Source organism: Toxorhynchites rutilus, chromosome 2, assembly GCF_029784135.1.
Source record: "Toxorhynchites rutilus septentrionalis strain SRP chromosome 2, ASM2978413v1, whole genome shotgun sequence".
NCBI lineage: Eukaryota > Metazoa > Arthropoda > Insecta > Diptera > Culicidae > Toxorhynchites > Toxorhynchites rutilus.
The window spans coordinates 23,737,307-23,759,819 of record NC_073745.1 but is presented as its reverse complement, the minus strand read 5'-3'; the positions used below and the strand labels follow the sequence as shown (position 1 = coordinate 23,759,819).

At 38.9% G+C, this 22,513-nt stretch overlaps 1 protein-coding gene across 2 annotated transcripts in view; it reads left to right on the top strand.

Moving 5' to 3' along the window:
- LOC129764786 (uncharacterized) overlaps window positions 1–22,513 on the top strand; it is a 1,146,248-nt gene that overhangs the window by 878,722 nt on the left and 245,013 nt on the right. For both annotated transcript variants that reach the window (XM_055764269.1, XM_055764265.1), the window contains exon 3: window positions 37–66. The gene's annotated coding sequence lies outside the window, so the exon portion shown is untranslated. The remainder of the gene's footprint in view (window positions 1–36; window positions 67–22,513) is intronic.

Genomic DNA, 22,513 nt, shown 5'->3' with positions numbered 1-22,513 from the left:
GTAGTAATAACATATTTGTTTTTTTTTTACTTACAGGACAGTAACAGACGAACCATTTTCTTTGCAGTAAGTACATCATTTAGAATTTAAATCAACACTCAACCTTTCCAGATGTCGTAATACCATATTGATTGGATCATCTTCTTTCAGAGCACCTGAAACGATTCATTTTATGAGCAGATTAAAAGCCAAATTTTCTCACGTTTTACATCAACTGCTACATCTTAACTCGACATATCTGCCTGCTCCCATCAACCATAAATTTGAATTGGATATCGTCTTAAAATGCAAAACAAATATCCTCTTCCTCACTCACTCTAAACCTGCACCAGTTCCTGTAGGCAAATATCGGTCACACCTCTTGTGTTCTTCGGGTCCTGGAAGAAGCTCCGTGTGGACGAGGGCTGATTTACAGCTCCGGTCCCCGAAGGGGTACAAGGCGTCGGTCGTCGTCTTTCGAGAAGCAAACTCCGGGAAATCACCTGATATAAATTCCACCCCAGAAGCCATTTATTTGAGATTTGCAGCAATAGATTTTTACCACCCCAGTTCACCCGGTTTGCCCTGGTGAAGTGGATGATTGTAGGACGATGGGAAGCCACACTTAAAAGGTGCATCTTTGAGTGGGTCTCTCCTTCAGAGGAGGAAAATATGTTTATGCAAAAAAAAAGTGGGAAATATGGATGGTCGTTCTGAGGAATCGTCCAGTATACGCGTGAGGTGTGGTGAGAAAAAATGGGTTTGTGTGAATTGACAAGAGTATTTGAATCTCCAACATCTTGATTCTATCCAAAGACTAATATTTGTGGATTTATATCAATCATACAACATTTTATGTTGGGTGGCTCGTTAAACAAGGAATTTCCGAATTTCCTTGGATGTTAAACGGAAATACCCACTTTTGATTGGTCGAAATTGAAGATACTGATAAATAGGCATTTAAAAAGTTTGAATTTTTGTCCCACCGAAATGTGTTTCCTAACAAAGATTTCAAAACCAAGGAGCCTGGGGAAAATAGTCATTGCAAATATATGCAAATCGAGACATTTTTATTGGCGATCTAACGTACAAATCTACACCTTGGCGTTTAATTTTGCAATGTGAGTTTATGGAGGGTTTGTAGTTCTTTCCATAAATTACAATGTTATAACCATAAAAGATCATTTGATTGCAATGAGTTTGGAAGAAACTTAATTCTGCGCAATTTTAAATATAACATGTTATTTTCTTACCTCTTTCAGTGGTGAAAACTGTATAAATATCGACAATGGTTGAATCAAATAAGGAAATTCGAGAGCACAATCAAAAACAAGGTGAAAAATGAATGGTTTCTACACGCTAGAACTACCTTGGAAAGTCTGGAAGTAAAATATACGTGATTTGTTTTTCGAGTTTTAGGTTACTGTATCATCATTTTCTTAGTTCAAAAACAAAATCCAGATGTCTCACCGATCGTTTACGTTTTGCGTTAGATTGCCAATATTGCAAGTAAGGCGAGCGATACAATTAATTGTAGCAAATGAAATTTTAAATTTGGAACTTTAATGTTGGTTGCTTCATGAAATTTCATATCAACGACCGACCATGTATTGTGAAACATTTAACATAAGTGTAGGTGTAAAATTGCATATGGTAGCAGTTGTGTTGAAAATGACTTGGTATGTGAAACGATTAATTGAAATTTATATAAATAAAAGCCAATGTGTGTTCCCGCTCGAGAACGCTTCTTCCGGTTTAAGCTGTCTGTTTGGTCGTGTTCATTTGCACCTAAGGAAAGTTCATATGGTGAGAAAGATTAGAAAAGTGAAGGAATACTGGAAAAAGTGATTTCCTATATGTTCTACATATCGTATTAGGTGCTGTTAGTTCAATTAAAATTCGCATTGAGGCATATAGCATCGTGTTACGTTGGGTTTGAAGCGAAAATGGAAATGGGTGGAATAAATAAACACTCAGAAAGTAAAAATTATAAAAGTTTAATTAAATTATATTTTCCATTTCAAATATGTTTTCTCTATAATAAAATAACTTTTTTCTGCTGAGAAAAATTGATTTTTTTATTCTATAATTATATTTATCTTATACTAGCTAACCCAGCAAACTTCGTCCCGCCCATTTACTTGATTAATTCTCGAGTAATGCAGAAATTTGTGTTTTATTTGTATGGCAGCCACCCCTAAGAGAGGGGGGAGGGGTATCTAACCACCATAGAAACATTCATTGCACCCTAAAGTTTCCATATGCCTAATTTGGTTTAATTTGCTTGATTAATTCTCGGGTAATGCAAAAATTTGTGTTTCATTTGTACGGCAGCCCCCTCTAAGAGAGGGGGAAGGAGTATCTTAACACCATAGAAACATTTATTGCATCCTAAAACCTCCACATGCCAAATTTGGTTTCATTTGCTTGATTAATTCTCGAGTAATGCAGAAATTTGTGTTTCATTTGTATGGCAGCCCCCCCTTTGAGTGGGGGAAGGACTGTCTAACCATCATAGAAACATTTATTGCACCCTAAAACTTTCACATGCCAACTTTGGTTTCGTTTGCTTAGTTAATTTCCGAGTAATGCAGAAATTTGTGTTTCATTTGTATGGCAGCCGCCCCTTAGAGAGGGGGGAGGGGTCTCAAAATATCACGAAAACCTTCCCCGGCCCCAAAAACCCCTACATACCAATTTTCATGTCGATCGGTTCAGTAGTTTCCGAGTCTATAAGAATCAGACAGACAGACAGACATCACTCCATTTTTATATATATAGATTACATTAGTTAGTTTTTTTTCTTTATTTCATCCATACATAACACAGGAGCTATCTCGTCCATGGCCACTTTGGCCACAGATGGCGGCTTTCATCATTCCACTTTGGTATCTTCTATCGTGATACACACCCTCCAACGACTAATTACCACCCTTCTGTTATCATCACTCAGTTGTAAACAATGATGGAGTGAACAAATAATACCCAACAACCAAACAAAAAAAAAATCGAGAAATCAAATCCCTTCTTATTAACAATAGAATAAGGTGAAATGTAAAAACATATTAGATATAAGATAGGCTTAAGAATTGAGTGTAATGAATGTGAGTGTAATGAATGTGAGTGTGAATGTGAGAGTGAACATTGTCAACATATCCTTTTATCCCTTCCTTTTCCTGAAGAAAATATGTCACCCTTCTAAACTCGAGTAGACTGCGAAAAATCGGTTTTCTACACCATTAACATTAGAATTAAGGAAAAATGTTTATATATACTTGTAACAATACAGTCAGGAGTTTGGCTTCTTTAAACTTATGTAACTGAGCCTGTAAAAATAAACGATTTAATCAAAAAAAAAAAACCAAACAAAACGTTCTTCTTCAGGGCCACCAAATCATTATCAATGAGTTTAACGATGTAATTCTTCAAACATATCCAAAATCAATATGCACCAAACACCTTTTTTTTATTTGAAGCATGTATGTCGAATACACTTATCGGAAGCGCCGCCCATATGACAAAAACGGAAACGTTGTTGGGTACCCATCATTGACCCATAATTAGACTTGCCCATTCTACGCCAATGCCGAATTGCCGTAATCTCGCGAAGGAACGCAAGCGCCAGAAGGGAGAATTTTCAGTACGAGACTCTTCTTAGAATTGCATGCATAATCAGTATACGCGTGCATTACGAAAATCTGATCTGTATAAAATGTGTACACTTGATGAAAAATAGTTGCCATCGGCTTGATTTTTGGAAAAAAAATTGGTGGGTTTTATCTATGATAAAACCGCAAGGTTGACGTGGGCCTACCTTAACTTAGCAATCATTTGTTTGTATTGATTAAATTTTTTATGGAATGAAACGATTTCCGAATTCAATCGAGTACAACATATTTGCTTCGTGAATAAAGAGATTGAATAAATGCCAATGAAGTTCAATTCATGCATTGTGATAGATTATGTTTTTCGTTAGAAGTAAATTTAAGGACAGTCCTTTTACGTTTGGTATGATGCCTGAGAAAAAAATATGTGAACGGAAGAATTATCAAACGATTATTTAATTTTACATTTCCCTCTGAAGTTGACATCTCTCAAGTGTACGCACTTCTCGAACCGTGAATTTGCTTGATTTGATGAACTTTAGGCACTCAGTTTCGATTTTGACATGTACGTCGAGCGCTTATTGTTTAATCAATAGGCGTTATCGCAGCAAATGTTTATCAACTTTTGACGTGGGACTACGTCTAACCGGAGTATATGGGGGGTGAAATGAAAACCTAAACACAGAACATGCAGGAAAAAATGAAAGATTCCAAATGCTTATAACTCGAACATTTCTAACTGGATCGGAAAGATATTTGCATCAATTGATACAGAATATTTCTACGCTTCTATCGCAATTAATAAAATGTTATTTTTCATTAGATAAACAATTGAATAACTGTAAAATGTTAAGCGTTATCTAAACGCCCTAACTACCTAGTTTTGATTGGTCCGATTTACGGTTTCCCCAACACAGCCATCAAAACTAAGCAGCCTTGGGGAAATCGCATTGCAAATACATGAAAGTATGGGGACTTTTGTTCTCACCGAAATGTGTTCCCTAACACAGACTTCAAATCCATGGAGCGTTGCAAAAATTGGAGTTGCAAATTCATGCAGGTCGGGGGTATTTTTATTCCGACTGAAATGTATTTCACTAACACAGACTTTAAATCTATGGAGCGTGGGGAAATTGGTATTGAAAATTCATGCAGGTCGGGTGTATTTTTCTTCCATTAGTTCAAAACTAAGCAGTGTTAGAGAAATCGGCATTGCAAATACATGAAAGTCAGGGGCATTTTTGTTCCGACTGAAATATGTTTGTCTCTCACAGACTTCAAAACCAAGATGATCATACCAAACGTAAAAGGACTGTCATTGAATTTGCTTGTAACGGAGAACATAATCTATCATGATGCATGAATTGACCCACCATGGCATTATACAGTCTTTTTACCCACAAAGCAAATATATTGAATTCAATTGAATTCGAAAATTGTTTCATTCAATCAAACATTTAATCAGTAAAAAAAAATTATTGCTAAGCTAAGGTAGACCCACGTCAACCTTGCGGTTATATCATAGATATAACCAACCCATTTTTTACCTAATCATCAAATGGTATGCGTAGAAATTCAGTGAGTAGAAGATATGAAGGCATATCCTTCAATGCGATCATGAATAACCGAGCCAAAGCGTTGTGTTCGTACCCGCTTTTGTAATCCGGTAGGAAAACAGTTTTTGGAGTGCGAAAAAAACATGCGTGTGCAGAAGTACCCCCGGCTTGCATGAATCAACAACTTCTACTTCTATTTTTAATACTATAGAAGGTTTGGATTTGAAAGTTCATTCGCCTCTAATGTCTGCACGATTTTCCCAGGTTCCTAAGTTTTGAAGACCGTGATTGAGGAAACATACTCTAGTCTGCACAAAGGCAAGCGAGTACAAAAGTACTCGCAGTTTGCATTTATTTGCAATGCCAATTTCCCTACGCTCCATGGATTTGAAGTCTGTGTTAGGAAAATACATTTCAGTCGACAAAATGCCCTCGACTTGCATGAATTTGCAATGCCGATTCTCCCAGACACCTTGATTATGAAGTCTGTGTTGGGGAAACACATTTCAGTCGGAACAAAAACACTCCCGACTTGCATGAATTTGTAATGCCAATTTCCCTACGCTCCTTGGATTTGAAGTCAGTGTTAGGGAAACACATTTCGGTGGGAACAAAGGCACCCCCTGCTTTCATGTATTAGCAATGTCGATTTCTTCAACACTGCTTGGTTTTGAAGTTAGGGAACATATTTCGGTGAGAACGAAAGTCCCCATACTTTCATGTACATGCAATGCCGATTTCCCCAAGGCTGCTTGGTTATGATGACTGTGTTGGGGAAACCGTAAACCAATTAAAACGAGGTAGTTAGGGCGTTTAGATAACGCTTAACATTTTACAGTTATTCAAATGTTTATCTAATGAAAAATAACATTTTATTAATTGCGATAGATGCATAGAAATATTCCTTATCAATCGATGCAAACATCTTTCCGATCTAGTAAGAAATGTTCGAGTTATAAGCATTTGGAATCATTCATTGTTTCTTGCATGTTCTGTGTTTAGGTTTTCATTTTACCCCCCATATACTCCGGTTAGACGTAGTCCCACGTCCAAATGCAGTTTTGTTTGGGAAACTATCCGATACAAAGAAAATACAGTTTACGCGAGGATGTTTTGAGTTTTGTTGTAAGATGCGTTTCGATGTAGAGTTTATAAGAGAGCAGCTGTTCACCAAAATCGATATTTACCCTTAAATCAACACTCAGCTTCAATTCATCCGAAAAAGAAATTGAGCAGACGAGGTAAGTAAACATCATCAAGAAACTTTGTCCCTTGATTTCTGAAGATAAAAGACACTATTGGGAAATCCTTGTAATCAACAATTAAATTGATGAGTTTTAACTATTTCGTCACAATCGTTATGTGCAATATGTGAGAATAGCAATACACAGATTTTTAATAAGAGCTTCTAAGTACATGATTTGTAGTTCTAAAACAAAATTGCTTTTATAAATGTAGCACAGCGTGGGAATCGACTGTTTTTTTTTTCCCCAAAATATATTTTTTATTAAGGCACATGTGGCGTTAGCCTGACGGGGCCGGGATTCCAATATTTTGACAATTTTTGTCTTACAACTATGTTAATAATATGTAACCGATTACTCGCGGTTGGCTCGAGGTTAGTGAATCGACTGTTTTTGATTGAAATATTTTGCATGAACTTTTCGGAAAAGTGGGTTTTTACAAGAAAGATGGCATGTGACTCTCATTATGCTAAACGTCCATGACGAAAGATGTTGTTATGTGAAATTTGCTGTCCCTGCTCGTTCATTCTATGCCATCAGAAAAGATAAAAAATCTTTTTTCACAAATTATGTCACTTATGCAAATGGTGCTTACGCCACTCCGTTTTCAAACTCTTAGGGGTCATTTTTTCACATTTCTGTAAAACTTCGCAGTCGTTTGAAAGTATTCGGTATTCTTTATCGATCTATAACATAAAAAGTGGGGGTCTCCGTAGCCACATTGGTTGCGCGTTCGCTTAGTAAGCGATCGATCGTGAGTTCAAAACTCAGGGCCCCCATTGACCATCTTTGTGTTGTTACAGAATAACTACGTCCACGCAACAATCATCAGCGATGGAGATCGATGCACGGTCAAAATAAGATCGATTCATCCATACAACTGCTCTGCTCTGCAGAAATATCGGGCTGCTGTTCTATAAATAACTCAACAATGGATCAACGACTGTCTCCGCTGTCCAGTCTTAACTGTGGATAATGGAAGAACAGATAGAAAACTCTTTCGCCTAAATGGCTACTGTGTAAATATGTACCATTTGCAATGGTATAGAATGGTAATGTGCTAATTATAGATATGATAAATATGTGACATGTACACGATTAAAATTCGGCTCTGTTACAGCTAAAATGCTAATGAGCCTAAAATAAACAAAAGGGATAAAAAAAAAAACATAAAAAGTAAAATGTCAATTTTGGCGCTTGCGTCACTTTGCGAGATTGCGGCAGCGAAGTGGTCAGTCATAGCTTATTTAGAATACACCTATTCAAAATATTATAATAGTCACTTGATGACATCGGAACTTATCCCGCGGCCCTCTGCATTGATTTATCGGATCTAACGCAAAAAAAACATTGCTACACACACCACGTGTGGTTATTTATTCCTATTTTTTCCCTCATATTTTTCCACCGCACCGCGTGCACCAGGAAATAGAGAGCCTGCGGTTGCAGGTGAGGACAGCCTCCACTACGATAGTGGGGCGTAAGAACGGGGAGATGTTTGGTGTATCATTACATTAAGTAGGAGTAATGCCGCAATAAATACACACCGGAGCGAGCGAGCGGACGACAATCGACAAGCTGAAAAATGGTCTCCTCCCCAGCAGCATGTGTGTGTTTGTGTGTATTTGAAAGGATGGGGTGGAGTAAAAATAACCAGCTGGCACATGAGTTGGTACAGTGTCCCTTTTTTCCCGAGGCGAGAAAAAAAAAGACTTATGTCAGTACTTTTTTCATTAAAGAGGATTTATGACCGTCGGTGTTCGAGAGGCTGTCCGAAAATGGGTGGTCAAAAAGGGAACCGAGGCCGAAAGAGGGTGCAAAAGTTTTGGCGCAAATCCGAAACCGATAGCGATGATTCATTCGATTCTGATCTGGGTTGGCTTGGTGGGAAAATGTGGTGCTGTTGTTATTCTTCTTTTTTGACACTGCCCGGGAGATTGCGAAACGCTATGAGTCAGCCAAATAATGCGAGAGAGGGAAGTCCCACAGCTGGCTGCCGAGATTTGGCGTTCGATTCCTGTGAATTTCCGCGGTAGGTTTGCAAAGCAAGGCTCCACAAACGGTCACCCGGTGGAAAAACGTAAGAAAATCCCTTAACGGGTGTGCATTGAAAGGACGTAAGTATACCGGAGCCCATGGCCAACCGAAGGGGCCGATCGGAGTGGAAATTTATCATAAAACGATTTTTATGTTTATCTTACTTAAGCAGATTTTCCCGTGTTTGGGAACTCCCATAAGAAACTGCTGGTAAAGCTGGTTTTATGTGGCCTTGAAAGTTCTTTTTTATTCCTTTGTGAAACTGGGCCAAGACGATGTGGGTGGCAAGCGAAGGGAGAACCTTTAGAAGCTTTAATTCGATTTAGGAGAAGTTCCGGGAGTGTTGTGCCATCCCAAGATCGCTAACCATGGTGGGGGAAGAGTACCAAACTCTAGTTTGAAATGTCAGCACTTGCTATCAATTAGTTGCCATCAGTACAAGGTTCCCGTCTGATAATTTCAGCTTTCATTTCCGGTCACAGCAGCGTTCATCTTGTATCTTCCGAAGAGCCTGTCGAACTGTTGGGGACGGGAGTGGTGTTGGAATAGACAATAGAAGCGCAAATCACGATTAAATAACTTCCGTCATCAGCTTTTCAAGAATTCCAGCATTTCCAGCCACCAACCAACGCTCGATAACGAGTTTCATTTGAATTACAGCACCAACCTCTTCGTTACAGCGCACGGCCCAGAAGCTCTAGCACTTCCAGGGGGAGACTTGGCAGAATTATCACCACCTAGAGCCGACCGAAAGGACCAGGGCGATGATGAGAGATGAGAAGATGGATGTTGATGATTTCTTTCCCTCGTGGCCAACACAACAGATGATAGTTATGCAGCATTTCTCGAATTGTTCTTCCATTTCCTGTGGAATAGGGTTGTTCTCCCAGGCAGTTGCGTCTCAAAATGATGTCGTTTCGAGCCTACGAGTATTTGGCGAGCATTCAAATCATATCTCATCCTTCCCATTAATTGACCGACCCTATCCCACCGAGAGTTCCAATTGGTAGCCGTCATTCGACTCAACAACTCACTCTCGAGTCGCCATTGTTGCAGAATGTTGACGATGCACTAATTGAAATGAGGGATAGGCTGGGAGCTCCTGCTTCTGCTGTTGGTGGGAAACGTTGGCCAGGAAGTGTATTCAGAGCATAAAGATGGCATGCGGCTGGTACTGATTGCTCACACAAAATTAGGACAAAAAGCACGAGAGATGCACAAAAAAAAGTTGTACCATCGACCGACGACATCGACAACAACAAGAGGATGACGCCGACGACGACGACGACGACGATGATGATCAATCTCCTTTCCCTCGGCGTCGCTTCCTCCCATCGGTAATATCGTTTCCATTTCCGATTGTGATGCTTTTGCTGATTCTGGGATGGCACCTAAATACAAATCAAGATGGGGTGGAAAATGAATATCCTTTCCGTGGCCACTGTCGGTGGAAGAAATTCAACCGGGAGGAAATTGGTGCTGGAAGGATGCTTTGAATTGAGGACGATGAAGTTGAAGATAAGATGACCTTGATTGAGTAGATTGACGGACGGTCAGAGAGTGGTTGGCTTGGGCCTCGGTGTTATATTACACGTGAAACCGCCCTGCTGGAGCTTTCATCCTCCCAAGAAAAACGTTTCAATTCGCTTTAAGGGAGCTCACCTTTCCAAATTTCTAAACCAAGTGATAGAAGATTTGGAAAAAAAAAATAAAAATGTGAATGAGATTTTATGTGAGGATCTTGGGGACGTTTTAATTTTGCTTTGCTTTTAGTCACCTATCAACACTGCAATATAACTAGGCTTTTCTGCAATATGTTCTCGCCAGAGATGCCAGACTTTTCTCTTGTAAATCCATCATCAAATTGATAAAAATCTATTGATTTCTAAAAACATCTGATTTCTAAAAGAATTTCTAAAAAAGTTTTAGAGTTTCTAAACCATTCTCGCTGTAAATCCGAATATTAGTTTTTAATAATAAAAAAAAACTGATAATTGGCAGCGCCTATGGCACACTTGTCTTTTCAAGCTGGTTAAATATATTTTTGGAACAATAGTAATCTGTGTTGAGTTGTAACAAATTAATGAAAAAACGAAACGAAAAAGTTCAGCTCGAAATAAAAACTTTCCTATAATGTGGTATTATATGGTAGATATTTGGCTCTATCTTTTCTGAAATTTCTATAAACTTCACTGGTGATAGTTTTAAAATTGAACAGAGATAAATTGCTCCTATTTTGTTCAAAATAAGTACATTTTTCACCATGAACTGTAGACAGGTATTTATTCGCACACCCATAATTTAAAATGTTTAACATTTGAAGTTCTTGAAGGTTTTTTGTTCTTACCAAAAAAGGAATGTATTTAGGTTTAAGCATTTTTTTTCGAAAGATAAAGTTAGGACAAACAACAAGGTGATTTTCGTAATCTACGTTTTATTTTCTATTTTCTATATATATATATATATATATATATATATATATATATATATATATATATATATATATATATATATATATATATATATATATATATATATATATATATATATATATATATATATATATATATATATATATATATATATATATATATATATATATATATATATAAAAATGATTCATCGTCGACAACGCCAAGTAATCGGACGTAAGTGCTCTCTATCCCGTTACCGTAATCGAGTACCACGAATATCGAGTACCGTTAGTTTTTTTGTTTCCCGCCCTGGGTTTTTTTTTCGCCGCGCATCTATCTCACCGTGGAACATCAGTGAGAGAAGAAAAGTTAGCCTCAAAGGCAGGCAAAGTGGCTGGCTTTCGATTTTCGTCGAACCAGCGCCATTACGGGCATCGATGGTCTATCGCACACTAATTGGTATTGGTGTGACTACTCCTTGGTGGTGTGTGATACACTATCTCGTTTGTGCCGAGCACACAGCACGCGATCGGGTGATCGCTGAGTACAGCAGCACCGGTGTGTGCAATTAGGTATTTTTAGAAATAAATATATTTTAAGATTTGATAGAAATCAGATTTCAATAAAATATAATAATAATATTTCATATAATTGCCGACTATGGCAAATAGAGAGGGATCTCCAAGTATGGAGATCTCTTACAATGAAAATATTGAGATTCCTTCGGTTGCCCAGAAAGGGGCCGAATAGTCGCTAAAACGCGTAACAGAAGATGTATCTTCTGAAGAAGATTCAACCAACACTAAAAAGCCCCCCTCCAAGAAATCCGCAAATCTCTCCTCTCAATCGCTTCCCCCTCCTGTTTCCACTTAACCATCGACCTCGCATTCCTCATCTGTTGTCTCCGATCCCCCTCAACCATCCACTTCCTCTCCCCCTTCTAACGACACCGTTCCCGCGCAAACCTCGTCCTCGTCTTCCCTTTCTGTTGTGTCCTCTCCCCGGGTCAAGGTTTATCCAGAAGACGCACCTGGAACTGGTCCCTGGGTTGTTTTCTTCCGGCCCAAACCAAACGGAAAAGCGCTGAATGTTATTCAGATCACGAAAGATCTGACAAGATACTCCTCCGTGATCGAAGTTTTGAAAGTTAGACCGAACAAACTGCGTGTTATCGTGGGTGATCGGAAACATGCAAACGATATTGTGATCGATCAGAGGTTCACCCTGGAGTATCGTGTCTACGTGCCGTCCCATGACGTAGAAATCTCGGGGGTGGTAACTGAAACGGGTCTGACGTGTAAAATGATAAAAGAAGGATTTGGAAAATTTAAAAGACTCCCTATGGTGAGTGTTAAAATCTTGGATTGCCGCCAACTAGGGAAAGTCTCCCAAGAAGGGGGAGAGACTAAATTCACGCCGTCCGACTCGTTTCGAGTAACTTTTGCTGGTTCCGCCCTCCCTGACTACGTCATGGTGGATAAATTGAGGCTGCCTTTGCGACTCTTCGTGTCAAAGCCCATGACTTGCCAAAAATGCAAGTCAGTTGGTCACACTTCAGCTTATTGTGCCAACAAGGGGCGCTGTGCCACTTGCGGAGAGCAACATGAGGGGAAATCCTGCAGTGCGACTGAGCATAAATGTCCATATTGCGGGGGATCTCCACATGAGCTCTCAGCTTGTGAAACATACAAGAGTCGCTGGGAGAAACAGAAGCGCTCTTTAAAGGAACGCTCGAAGCGCACTTTTGCGGAAATTTTAAAGGGCGCTTCTCCACTGGCCCAACAACAACAACAAATAATCTCCACACACAATGTTTTCTCTACGTTGCCAGTTGATCAAATGGAAGCGGACACAGCTAACGGGGGCACGCCGTTTATTTCTCAAGGGAATCCCCGGCGCAAAAATGTGACCACTCCCAAAGTTCAAGGACAAGTCCCTCCGGTGATACCCCCTGTTAGCTTGCCCAAAAAATCGAGTGCAGCGGATAAGCAAAATCAGGTCCCTCCTGGCCTCCGTGGTAATAGTTCACCTTCGAACGACCCAGCACTCGAGGGGACATCAAAAACCCCAACTGTCCCTGTTTTTCCGTCAAGTTCAACTTCCCAATCGGGATTTATAAAGTTGTCTGACCTTGTGGATCAAATCTTCACGTGTTTTAATGTTTCCGACTCCATCAGAACCATTGTCACCGCAATGCTTCCAGTACTAAAGACAATTTTGCAGCAATTGATGCAAACATGGCCCCTCCTTGCAATGATTATCTCTCTTGATACCTAATTCAAATAGAGAGGTCGGAGATATCACTGTTTTACAGTGGAATTGTCGTAGTCTTATCCCTAAATTGGATACATTCAAATTTTTAATTCATAAGATCAATTGTGATGTTTTTGCTTTGTCCGAAACATGGCTCTCTTCTCAAAATGATCTCTCTTTCCACGATTTTAATATTATTTATACGCTTAGACCGTGATGACAGATACGGAGGGGTGCTACTGGGGATCAATAAGTGTAACTCATTTTTTCGAATTGACCTTCCACCTATGGGAGGGATCGAAGCTGTTGCTTGTCATGCAAACATCAGAGGCAAAGACCTCTGTATTGTCAGCTTGTATTGGCCTCCGAGAGCTGCGGTTAGCCGCAAGCAACTTGTGGACATGTGCTCACTTTTTCCTGAGCCACGATTGATCTTGGGAGATTTCAACTCTCATGGAACTGCCTGGGGGGAACAGTACGACGACAATCGTTCATTGTTGATATATGACCTTTGTAACAGCTTCAATATGACCATTTTGAATACTGGGGAAACAACACGTGTACCTAAACCTCCTGCTAACCCAAGTGCTCTTGACCTCTCGCTATCGTTAGATTGCAAGTGGAATGTAATCCAGGACCCCAACGGTTGTGATCACTTGCCAATCAAAATTTCCATCACCATTGGGTCGAATTTTTCTGAATCTATAAACATGGCATATGACCTCACAAGACACATTGACTGGAAAAAATATACGGACGCGATTGCTCTAGCCATCAATTCCAGAGATGGTTTACCTCCATTGGAGGAGTATAACTTCCTTTCTCGTTTGATCTATGACAGCGCGGTTCGCGCTCAAACGAAACCCATCCCAGGTTCCACTATTCGTCGAAGGCCTCCCAATCCATGGTGGGATAGCCAATGTTCCAAGCTTTTTGTAGAAAAATCGAATGCATTTAAAGCTTTTCGGAAACGTGGAACCCCTGAAAATTTTCAAACGTATTTATCCCTTGAGAACCAGTTCAAAAATTTGATCAAAGGGAAAAAATGTGCTTATTGGCGAAATTTCGTAGGAGGTTTGTCACGAGAAACGTCAATGAAAAAATTATGGAAAGTGGCTCGAAACATGAGAAATCGCTCTTCAACGAATGAAAGCGAAGAATATTCACATCGATGGATTTTTAATTTTGCACAGAAGGTTTGTCCTGATTCCGCTCCTGCGCAAAAAATAGTTCGAGATATACCACAAGATAGGTGCGATCTTGATTCCGAGTTTTCGATGGTAGAATTCTCTCTTGCTCTCCTTTCATGTAACAATTCTGCTCCGGGATCGGATCGAATTAAGTTCAACTTGCTGAAAAACCTCCCTGACGTGGCGAAACATCGCTTGTTGAATTTATTCAATCGGTTTCTGGAGCATAATATTGTTCCAGATGATTGGAGACAAGTACGAGTTATAGCTATTCAAAAACCCGGAAAACCCGCGTCCGACTTAAATTCGTACCGCCCAATAGCAATGCTGTCTTGTATACGGAAATTGTTGGAGAAAATGATCTTGTTTCGCCTTGATCGATGGGTTGAAACGAATGGCCTACTTTCATATACACAATATGGGTTCCGCAGGGGCAAGGGGACGAATGATTGTCTTGCGTTGCTTTCTTCAGAAATTCAAATGGCTTACGCCGGAAAAAAACAAATGGCTTCAATATTCTTGGACATAAAGGGGGCCTTTGATTCTGTTTCAATAGAGGTTTTGACAGACAAATTACACTCTCGGGGTCTGCCGCCTCTATTGAATAATATGTTATATAACTTGCTTTGTGAGAAACATTTGAACTTTTCTCACGGAGATTCGGCAGTAAGTCGGGTCTCTTACATGGGCCTCCCCCAGGGCTCATGTTTAAGCCCCCTTATGTACAACTTCTACGTAAGCGACATTGACAATTGCCTTACACAAAATTGCAGCCTAAGACAACTTGCAGATGATGGAGTGGTGTCTGTCGTAGGATCAAACGAATCCGACCTGCAAGGACCCTTACAAGATACTTTGAACAATTTTTCAACCTGGGCCATTGGGCTAGGGATCGAATTCTCCACGGAGAAAACAGAGATGGTGGTTTTTTCTAGGAAGCATAGACCAGCAAAACCAAAGCTTCAACTTTTGGGTAAACCGAACACTCATGCTATGTCATTCAAGTATCTTGGGGTCTGGTTCGACTCTAAATGTACTTGGGGGGCCCATATTAGGTATCTGAGTAAAAAATGTCAACAAAGAATAAACTTTCTCCGTACAATTACCGGCACCTGGTGGGGAGCCCATCCCGAAGATCTTATAATGTTGTATCGAACAACTATTCTCTCAGTGATGGAGTATGGCAGTTTCTGTTTTCAATCAGCTGCCAAAACACACCTCATTAAACTCGAGCGAATTCAGTATCTTTGTCTCCGTATTGCGTTGGGATGTATGCCCTCAACGCATACCATGAGCCTCGAGGTTTTGGCAGGCGTACTCCCACTAAAAGATCGCTTCAATTTATTATCTCTTCGGTTCCTCATCCGGTGTAAGGTTATGAACCCATTGGTGATCGGGAATTTTGAGCAGCTGATCGAGCTGAATTTTCGCTCCGGATTCATGAGTTCATATCATGAATTCATCTCCATGCAGGTTGATCCTTCTTCGTATATTCCCAACCGTGTTTGTTTTCCTGACTACATCAATTCCTCTGTGCATTTTGATCTGTTCATGAAGGAGAAAATCCATGATATTCCAGATTATCTTCTATCGGGGATCGTTCCTACGATCTTCAATGCAAAGTATGGGCGTATCAATTGTGATAATATGTACTTTACTGATGGGTCCACTATAAACGAGTCCACAGGATTTGGAGTGTTCAACGAACTTTTTAGCACCTCCCACAGTCTTCAGAATCCTTGCTCAGTGTATATTGCTGAATTGGCAGCAATTCATTGGGCGCTGGACAGCGTCGCCTCACGACCTGTTGAACACTATTACATTGTAACGGATAGTCTTAGCTCTGTCGAAGCTATCCGTTCAGTGAGGCCGGAAAAGCACTCGCCGTACTTCCTTGAGAGAATACGAGAAATTTTGAGTGCTTTATCCAGACGCTGTTATGTCATTACCTTTATCTGGGTCCCTTCACATTGCTCAATTCCGGGTAATGAGAGGGCTGACTCATTAGCAAAGGTAGGTGCAATTGAAGGCGATATTTATCAGCGTCAAATCGCCTTCAATGAATTTTATTCTTTAGTTCGTAAAAATACCATCGCAAACTGGCAACGTAAGTGGAACGAAGATGAATTGGGCCGGTGGTTTCACTCGATTATCCCTAAGGTTAGTCTCAAACCATGGTTCAAAAGTCTGGACTTGAGTCGGGACTTTATTCGCACCTTCTCCCGACTCATGTCCAATCACTGTTCGTTAGACGCGTTACTCTTTCGTTTCAATCTTGCCGATGGCAATATCTGTGCTTGTGGCCAAGGTTACCACGACATCGAGCACATTGTTTGATCGTGCGAGGTGTATCTGGTCGCCAGATCGAATTTAGAAAACTCCCTTCGGGCCCGAGGAAGACAGCCCAATGTGCCGGTGAGATATGTGTTGGCTCGGTTATACCTTGATTACATGTCCCAAATATATGTTTTCCTTAAAGCTATCGATGTTCGTGTGTGATTATCCTTATATCCTTATACCCTGCTTTTCTTCCTTTACGAGTAATTGGTCCCCTTGCTTTAATCAGGAGAACAAGTTGAAATGTAAATTCACAATAGATATACGAATAGATTTAAGAATTGAGTGTGTGTGATTACCAACATTGTAATAATTTCCTTATATCCCATCCTTTATAAACCCATCCTTTATAAACGAATTAAAAAAAAAATATATATATATATATAAATCTCGTGTCACGGTGTTTGTTACCGAACTCCTCCGAATCGGCTCGGCCGATTTTGATGAAATTATACTCAAAATACTTGGTAGGTATGAGAATAGATTGTAAACTGTATATGATACCGGTAGGTACCGGTTCATTTAAGTTGTTCAATGACTGATGGCGTAACGCCCGCTTCATTGAACATCCACAAATACACAAGTAACATCAATTCATCTAAAGCAGGGAGCATCTCCGACGAGCTGGAAGCCTTTTTGAATGAGCACAATGAGTTATCGAAATTCTTCAAATCACATTTGCTCGGATTACAAAATGACAATCACGCTATTGCCATCAACCCTGATAAAACATCAGCTGGAGAGCACGTGTGTAGATCCAAAGCACAAGCGCTGCTGGAATCATGATAGCACGGTGACACGAGAAATTTAAAACAATAAAAAAACAATAATCTGGAATTCATCGTTGACACACACCGTTCATACGACCCTCGCTATGTGCTTCTTCAATGGCACTAACGTTCCCAAGATTTGCCTTCTCAACGTAGTACTACTTGCGTCATTTTTATTAGTAAATAGTTGAGATTTCTATGACGAACAATACGCCTTGAATGTATTCTGGAGTGGCAAGCTCAAGAATACGCGTGACTACAGTGCAAGTCAGAAGGTTTTCTTTAACGAAAAAGCTCTTGCATAAACATTAGACCAACGAGACCCCGTCACAGATACTTAATTCATTATGAACATCATTTCTCATTTTAATTTAATATTTATGAACATGCGACGAAACAAACAGAGGGCGCGCTCGAAGGATTTTTATGTTTTTCATATGGTGATTTGACATGGTCAAGAAACGCCAATTCAAGATATCGTAAGCTGTGCCAACAATTTATGGTCGACATATACGCGAAGGTAGAGATTGAACGACTGCAATTCTGCAACTGCACAGTCAACAAAAGCGGTGCGAGGAATAATACATTCACTTGCGAGACACTATCATGAGCAACGCCGACACAGCTTTAGTTATAGCCAGGCCAAAGCGCAATGCATTGTCATGACATTGCGCGTGTGTTCAAACACAAAATGAAGTTCGATCGTATTCGTCCCCACATATTGTTGGTTGTATTCTGTTGAATGGTAAAAGCGCAATTTTGCATTCTGTTCAAGCTCAAGTCCAATCGAGTTGAGCAAATGTGACAACCTTGCCACGCAATTCGACGTAAACAACATTGGTCTCCATGTTCCATTTCTATGAAGCAAAAATAGTAATGGTTTTTCGGGTGGAATAAACACGCAAAATTTAGCATTCAAACACATTCAAAACAAATTTAGCATCCAAACGAAATCGAATAATAATTTTCATTCAAATTTCAACAATTTAGAATTATTTCCGGAATTATGCCGATCAGATAGAGAGTAAATTGAACCACAAATACGGATGACTTATTTTGACCATTGTTTCGCGACAAGGCGAACGAATTTAAGAGTGTAAAAGTCGATTTCGATCGAATTGTAAAATCCGATCACTCATATGCATATATGAATATTGAGTTCTACAAATCGGTGAAGAGTAATTAAAACATCCATGAATAAAGGAAGAAATATGGCTGTGTTTCAAACTTAGATGACCGATGTGAATACTCCTCGATTGAATGACAACGATAAAATAACGCAATTCCAAACAGGCCGATTAATCAGCCAGTAACTGCGTCACGATTTTTTTCAGTGTTATCAAATCGTTGACCGCAGAACGCCTGTTTCATCACCGGGAATTAGTGATAGTCACTAGGGGCGAGGTTTGGGGAGTAAGGAGGATGCTCGAACGCAGTCCAATTGCCTTTTTTAACGATTTTATTTAACTTGCCCTGTTTATATATTTGTATGTTTGTAACATGTCTGTAGCGCTATCCCACATTAATAGAAATTTGAACCCCTTCCTGTTGACCGATTGATCTGAAATTTGGAACACACCTTTATCTCTGCAGTCACTATAAAACTGCGTATTTCATTATCTTGAAAATCAAAGATGGCTGCCGCTACAAAATGGCGGATTACATATTTTCTCAAAACTCCATCAATATGGGTATCAAATAAAAGGGGATGATTATTAGATCACATTTTCATGAGTCCAATCGCAGAACTGTTCATTGATTGATCTTCTAATCGACCCCGTTGAATTAACCTTTTATTATAAAATTCCTAGTACTTCTACCAAAACTCATCATTATAATATCAGATTATTTTCAGACACAATTCTCGTTCAAGATTTTTCAGCCACTTGCAAATAACATGTTTCTCCGTTACATGGAATAAATGTTTTGTACAGAAAATATGATAGATTAAAGACAAACCCTTCCACTATTCACCCCTTAGAGAGTCTTAGAGTGTCTATTCACCATAGAAATGGTTCGTGCCCTCTAAAATCTTCAAATGCCAAATTTGGCTTGATTTGCTTGATTAGTTTTCGAGTTATGCAGAAATTTGGGTTTCATTTGTATGACAGCCCCCCATTAGAGAGGGTGGTGGAGTGTCTCACTACCATAGAAACATTTATGGCACCTCAAAACCTCCACATGCCAAATTTCGTTTCATTTGCTTGATTAATTCTCGAGTAATGCAGAAATTTATGTTTCATTTGTATGGCAGCCCCTTCTAAGAGAGGGAGATGGGTCTCAAACTATCATGAAAACCTTCCCCGGCCCCAAAAACCCCCACATACCAATTTTCATGTCGATCGGTTCAGTAGTTTCCGAGTCCATAAGAATCAGACAGACAGACAGAAATCCCTTTTTATATATATATAGATTTCATCGGCAAATTCGGTCACCCTATTTTTGATAACATAAAAATTAGCTCTCTATCATATGTAATAACTTTGTCTGAGACAGTTTTTGTCTAGAGAATAACTGTCGAGATCTAAATTCTAATTTCCACTTAAATGCACTTTCTGGACCATTGTGCATTGTTGATTTACAGAGCTCAGGAACATAATTCATAAATCTTACTGATACATGTGAGATATTCTATATTGTAAAATCGAATCTTCTAGTCTGATGATAAGATCGGATGTTTCATGAACATAGGCATATTTGTTCTAGATTTGTAAAATTGTTTCGAAGCACAGAAAAACTATACTTTCAAGGCAGTATTCAAAAAAAAAATAAGAAAAAACTTCATATTTCTGAAGTTTAGGCATTCAAGAATATACCCTAGAAAGAACTTTTCAAAAATATCATTATTTAGCGAGTTATAGCCATTTTAGTGATGCGGTATCTAATCTAGTACGACCACAACAATTTACTTCAAAGGCGCTTTTCTCGAAATTAGTTTTTCCAAACTGACGTACACGATATCTCATGTTCTATTGAACCGATTTCTGTCATATTTAAATAAATGCAATCTGTACATGTTTTCGACTTATCTGAGGTTCATGCGATAGCGGCATCTTTACTGTTTTATTGTTTTGTTTCAGATTTGGCACAATTTTTTTTTCTACTTCGTCAGCTTGTAATTATTCTAATTATAAATATTTTTTCTGTTCAATTTTTGTTTTATTTTTAGAAGATAGATGAATAAATAATGATATTATGGACACTGCCCATGTTTGTATAGGAGACGTAAGCGACAAAATGTACAAAATCGACTTTTTCGCCGTTTTGTATTCTACGCAATGTAATTCTTTTGCTCAACATGCAAACAAACATTTTTCGTTCGAAAACATTTGAGCAATTTTGAAAAAAATGTTTCCGAAAAATCACAGTTTGTCCGCATAACAGACGTAGTTCCATACAGCTTTCATACATCGTTCGAAAATCAACAATTGTCAGTATTATGTGCTATAAGCTAAATCTATATTCGAATCACATTCTTTGTAGAGTTCAAACATGCCTGTCACGATAGTGTCTTATTACTTAGTGTTTCCTAATAGATGAATATAAGAAACCGTTGAAACACTGCTCATATAACTACTATTTTCTGTACACTGCATTGCGATGAACAAAGAGAAGCAATTATGTATTTTAATGTTATTTGAATTTGAATCTTCACGTAGATAATGAAACAATAAAATCAGTAGTAAAATTAAAACACTATATGTTGTTGGCATTATAACTCCTCGAATTCGACATCGAATTACTCCACATACTCAGCATTTACTAATACCGTTGGTGGAAGTCACTCCACCATCTTTATGCGATGGATCGTGATATCGGTAAATCATATTGCTAAAATTACCAACATTGCAGATTGCCTTTACAAATTCAATTAATTGAAAAAACACGAACCTGCTGTGCTCTGGGAATCATATCCCAGAGTATCCAGGAAAAAGTACGATTCTAGACTCGCAACAAATCAAGAGCACCTTTTTCAGACATTTCACTAATTTTCTTCCAAACCTTTTTGATTTTATCCGATAACAACTGAACCTACCGACGGAGATGTTTTGACTATTATCGGAAATGTAAATACTAACGCTACAGACAGAGAAATCTGGTGATTACGTCTAGCTATGCGAACAAATGTTCATCGAAATGATTGATTGTCCGCATAAATAGACGCAAGCGTTTTCCAAATGTAAAAAAATTATAGGAGGTTGTGTCCGAGACACGACTACATTGTTGACGTAGAACTACGCTGTTATTGTGTCATTTTGACGCATTTCGAATTTTAAAAGGAAAATTACAAAAATCGGCTGCATTTATATTCCATCTCCTTATATTCTACTTTTATGCATTGATCGAGATAAATATATATTGATGTCTATTATTTTTTTCTTCCTTCAAATTGACGCGTATTCGTAAAGATGGTATATAAGAAACGTCCGTACACCTAGTGTTATTACCTCAGATAATATTTTAGAATGCAGTCAAATTTTTAGAATTAACTGTTTAGTAGAATGGTTTGTTTGCCCTGAAATGGTTGTTTATTGTAGAATCAGTTGACGATAATTGATTGATGATTCATCCTTGTCCTCGCAGAACAATGCACAAGATGATCACATGTCACAATTTGTTTCTTTATGTCAATTCATTCAATATTTTTCGCGAACGCTTTTCCGATGGCCTTTTTTGCAATTGACATCCACTCGGCTACAAGTAATTATATACTTGTTGCACCAGCACCACTATTCCACATCTTATAACCACATCAATCTTTCTTTGGCACAGAATGGAAACAACAATGGCAATACTTGCAAGTATCAAATATCATGCTACATGTTATTTAGTATTGTATCAGTGGAATCGCCCCTCTAGACATCGTTCGTACAACGAAAACCAATCAGTACCAATCAAGCGTTCAACATAGCATGCATACAGAGCTATACATTGGTGGCTTTAAGCGACTAAGAATATCAACACTTTTCATCATTTTGCGCAATTCTTAAAAGAAACGCTTCTCTTAATATTACTGGCTTCGAAAAAAGTTGCATTACTTTCTCATGCTCAAGATAAAGGAAGCTGTTATCTTTAGTGGAGAAAGTTTTGCTACTGGCAAGCCAATCCCAATAACATACAAAATTAT